The sequence below is a fragment of the Quercus suber genome, unplaced genomic scaffold (assembly GCF_002906115.3).
Source record: "Quercus suber isolate HL8 unplaced genomic scaffold, Cork oak 2.0 scaffold_368, whole genome shotgun sequence".
Taxonomy (NCBI): Eukaryota; Viridiplantae; Streptophyta; class Magnoliopsida; order Fagales; family Fagaceae; genus Quercus; species Quercus suber.
Window position 1 is genome coordinate 262,940 of NW_027069820.1, and position 5,057 is coordinate 267,996.

The following is a 5,057-nucleotide window of genomic DNA, read 5'->3' on the forward strand; positions in this document are numbered from 1 at the left end:
TGAAAATTGGCATGCACGTTAAGAACATATAGAAAATGTGATCCAACAGTTGGATTTTCAAAATATGAATTCAACAATAGGTTATTGGTTGGTGTAACATTTTTTAAAGTTACATCAAGTGTAACTTGAACCTAACTCTATATTTCTTAATTCGATGTGAATTTTGACAAATCTACTGTTAGATTACATTATATTCATATATTTTTCATGCTTGCAAAATTTCAAGGTGATCAAATATTAATAGTCATGTCATCAGTGAATTGTTTAAATTCAAGTTTTTGTAGTTTAAAATAACGCATAAAAGATGAGTTTAAAGATCAAATGGTAAATTATATACGATTGGCATGAAAATTGGCATGCATGTTAAGAACATATAGAACATGTAACCCAACGGTTGGATTTTCAAAATATGAATTCAAGAATAAGTTATTGGTTGGTGTAACATTTAATAATAAGTTATTGACCACGCCTTTCTCTAAATCCAACCGTTTGATTGTGACAATAATTTACTATAATTAACCTTTCATTATACTCTTCAAATCTAACGGTTAGATTTCAAATCAAAGTATGGCGCATAATGGATCTGTGATGTGTACTTGTATGGTTATGTTTACTCAATCTGGTTTTCCAATTTGGTTATGATGGACATGTGCTTTATTATTTATTAAATGCTGACTTGGAATTTTAATATGCTAAATACGATTTTTTTAATTTTTTTTAATAGTCATGTTAGCATTTAGTGTGTGAACAGTGCACTCCGTTTACCACATAAGCAATTTCTATTAGTAAGATGATGATAAGGGTCAAATTGGAACGCATTTTTCATTTTAGGGACTAAAATCGATAAAATAGAAAAATAAAAACTAAAATAAAAATAACCCAAAAATATAGAGACAAAAAATGCATTTATACCCTTTTTTTTTTTTTTTTTTTTCCNTTTTTATTAGAAAAAACAAAACCCTAACCTATCTTTCTCACTCCTCTACTCCTGCGTTTCTGCCTCCCACAGACCTCACGCCTCTCCTCCCTCATTGATCGGTAAGCTCTCTCTTTCATCAATCCTCTCTCTCTTTCTCTCTCATTGATCACCATTGTTAATGAGTAAGCCATTTACATCTCTTTGTACATTCAGATTCACTTCTCATGTCTCACTGTTTCTTTTTTGCATATAGTGACTTTGGAGTTATTGTTTTGTGTTTCCATTTGATGCTCACTTAACAAAAAAAAAAAAAAACTGAATATTTCGTACTGTTAAATGATGGACATAGACAATCCAAGAATTTTGTTATGCCAGGGTTTTGATTTGATTCCTATCTTGTTGAAGTTCATTAAAATTTGTGAGTTTCCTCCAATCTCATGCTCTTCTCTTCTGATGTATCTCTCTTAACTAAACATAACCTTCAGATTTCTCTATTTTGTGTGCTTGCTTGGTTTCTTGAATTTATAAAAGCTGTGATTACAATTAGTGGCGGAGTTAGAATTTTAGTTTAGGAGGGCAAGGTTTAAAGACAATATTAAACTAAAATAACCTTAAAAAAACTAATCAATATTAATAACCTAATAAATAAACAATTGTAAATAACTATAATTTTTATACAAAATTTAATGTAAGTATAAACTATAGTTTATTTTTTCATCACAAATTTAATTTGCTTAATAGTATTTGACGTTTTATATTTTGAAACCATTGCATAGTCACTAATAATCAAAGTAAAAAAAGTATAGCAATAACCTATAAAATTGGAAACTAAAAGTCAAGAAGGAGAAAAAATGGATAGTGGAGGTTTGAGAATTTCAATACCGTACTGGGACATTAGGTAGTTTATCTTTTCTATATAAAAATAATAATAATAATAAAAACCTGTCTATTTATGAGTTTGTGTATAGGGTAGGCTGCAAGGTTAGAGTACCATTTTTTTGGTACTTTTTTGCATAGACATGGTTATGTATTCAGCCTTCCTATGTACTTGGACACCATTTCTTTTCGTAGTATTTTTGGACCAACCTGTCTATTTATTCAGCCCCCAATTTTGATTGAAGAAGATCCTCTGTTTTTGAGAGGAGTCACTTCACCTTGTGCTGCACATTTAGGAAGAGTTGGAAACTCTAGCACTTCATTGCATTGCACCTTTAGAATCTGAGTGGTTTTGCAATTGGGAATTGCGAGTTTGACATGTATTAATATTTTAAACCTTTTGAACAAGTTTCTACACAAAACTTTCATAAATATCAAATCAATCTTTCAAAATCCTTAATGACCAGAGCATATGCAAATGCCTATTCCAGTAAGTATTGGTTTGTATAATTAGCTATGTATGGATGATTAATCTCAAATAACTCATATGGTTATCTTTTGGGCATGTAATGAATGTTTTATTATATCTACTTTTGGTTTATGTGCAGTTGTATTGTTGTTTTCATTAGGACTAAAGATCATCTCGGTTGGACATGGCTAAATGCTTAGGGATTTTAATTTATACACTTTTTAAAATTTTACTTTTTTTTTTTTTCACATTTTCAAAGTTTTTCAAAATATAAATATATTTTAACACAATTTCAATAAAAAATTTTGTACAAAAGGTTAGATAAACAGTTGAAACAAACACACAGTTAGTTTTATTTTATCTAACTCTAATTGATAACTCTATAGTTTGGGACATGACAGGAGTGTCAAGTTTCCTTAAGGAACTAATCTGGACTCTATTTTACTTTGTATAGCATGCATGTTTATTAATTTTCCATTTTCGATATTAATTTATTATCACCTTCTTCAAGTGTCCTTTTCTAGACTTTTTGTCCTCTATAGGCAACTTCTACGAAGCACCCTAAGTCCCTAACTGCCTTTTAGAGCGACTTCTAAAAATATTGTCAAGTTCCTGTATCATTGGAAGTTTTGAAAGCTTCTACATACCAATACGGCAATTATTTATTGCAACATAATTTTGTGATCAACAGCTAGGCACGTGTGCATTGGGAATATAATCTGAGAATTTCTTACAAAAGTCTTGAGCCCCACCTCCTAATCTAGCTATAGTCTTCAGAGTCTGTGAGCTAGCTAGACACGTTAGCCTGGTACAGTTTTATTGCTTTTCTTAATTTGTATCATCACATCATTTTTTTTTTCATTTATGCATATTGATGCTTTTGATATATATTTTTAAAATGGTTATTATTATTATTATTATTTATATGGGCTTGATATTGATAAATTATTAGATATTAACTAAAATATAGATTTATAGTTTTAATTGGACTATTGTAGTACACTTTTTTTTATGGTGGTGGGTTTTTTGTTTATGGTAGTGGCTAAGTTTTTTTGTTTAATGTTGGTGGTAAGTTTTTTTATTTATTTATTGTGATGGTTGAGCTTTTTGTTTATGACAGTGGTTAAGTTTTTATGTTAATGGTGGTGGCTGTATTTTTTGTTTAATGGTGATGGTGGGTTTTTTGTTTATAGTAATGGCTGGGTTTTTGTGTTAATGGTGGTGGCTGGGTTTTTGTTTAATGGTGGTGGTTGGATTTTTTGTTTATTGTGATGGTTGGGTTTTTTGTTTATGGTAGTGGCTGGGTTTTTGTGTTAATGGTAGTGGCTGTGTTTTTTGTTTAATTGTGGTGGTGAGTTTTTGTGTTAATGGTGGTGGCTGTGTTTATTGTTTAATGGTGGTGGTGTGTTTTTTGTTTATAGTGGTGGCTGTGGTTTTTGTTTAATGGTGGTGGCTAGGTTTTTTTTTTTTTTAAATAGTGTTGGCTAGATTTTTTTATTCTTTGTGGCGGTTGGGTTTGTGTTTATGATGGTGGCTGGGTTTTTGTTTTGGATTGCACTTTATTTGTTTTGTTTTAAATTGATATTTTTCTGCATTCTTTGTGATTTCTCCATGGTTTGTAATATGGGTTTGGGTTTTTTTTTTTTTTTTTTAGAGAATGTTGTGAGTTTTCTTTCTTTGATAGTTTGGCTTCATGTGATGTTGCATTATGATTATTTTTCTAGTTTGTTATTGGGTATTCTGTGGACATTTTCTGCATTGTCTTTCTATATATATATATATATATTGGTAGTACATCTTATCAAGGATATATGTTTGCAGTCTAGTTTGTTATTGATGTATTTTCTTTATACTTGTGCAGATAAGGGATTGGTGGCAAAAAGATAGCTTTTGTGGAACTACTTGAACTCAAATAATTTTCTGTAAAGTTTGGAAGCTAAGACATCATTTGTATATAAATGGTTGTAATTACTTTGTGAACATCTTTATTGCATTTTTAGATTGTATGGATATTTTTTTATGGATTTGGTTTGAAATGAATGGATGTGTTTTATTTTATTTTATGGATTTGGTTAGAAATAAACAGGTTAATATAATGGCAAGTAAATGTAAAGAATATTAATAAAAAAATAAAATTGGTGACGATAATTTTCTTCGCCATATCTGACTATAAGCAAAAATTGGTGACGAAATAATTCGTCACTTGATCTATTGAAGTAAAAAAAAAAAAAAAAAAAAACAATCGGTGACGCAAAACTTCGTCACCTAATCTATTGATATTGGAAAAAAATATATTTTGTGACGAAATATTTCATCACTGAAAGTAAGGTTTAGTGACGAAACATTAGGTGACAAAAACTTTTGTCACCTATCATTTTTATTGGTGACGAAAAAATTTCGTCACTTATCTTTTCTTTTTTGGTGATGAAACATTTTCATCACCAATACATAAGGTGACAGAGCTTAGGTGACGAATGTTTTTTCGTCACCATTTCGTCACCATATGTATTGTGACGAAATAAGGACATATTGTGACGAAATGTTTTTGTCACTATAGCCCACTTTTGTTGTAGTGATCTCTTAAATAATCAGTTCAAGCTGAAAGATTTAGGCAGTTTGAAATACTTCTTGGGCTTGGAAGTTGCTAGATCTGAGAAAGGAATCTCTTTGTGCCAGAGAAAGTATACCCTTGAAGTGATCAATGATGTGGGAATGCTTGGGTGTAACCTGTTAAAACTCCATGGAGATAAATCTCAATTAAGCAAAGATGAGGGCAGTTATTGACTGATGCTG

General features: G+C 30.3%; 1 long non-coding RNA gene across 1 annotated transcript; it reads left to right on the forward strand.

Annotated features, from left to right (window-relative positions):
* The first annotated feature begins 967 nt into the window (after positions 1 to 967).
* LOC136061959 (uncharacterized) lies at positions 968 to 4,289 on the forward strand. Its single transcript, XR_010623804.1, has 3 exons — positions 968 to 1,038; positions 2,956 to 3,072; positions 4,126 to 4,289. It is a non-coding gene; the product is annotated as an uncharacterized LOC136061959 (long non-coding RNA).
* Positions 4,290 to 5,057: the final 768 nt, after the last annotated feature.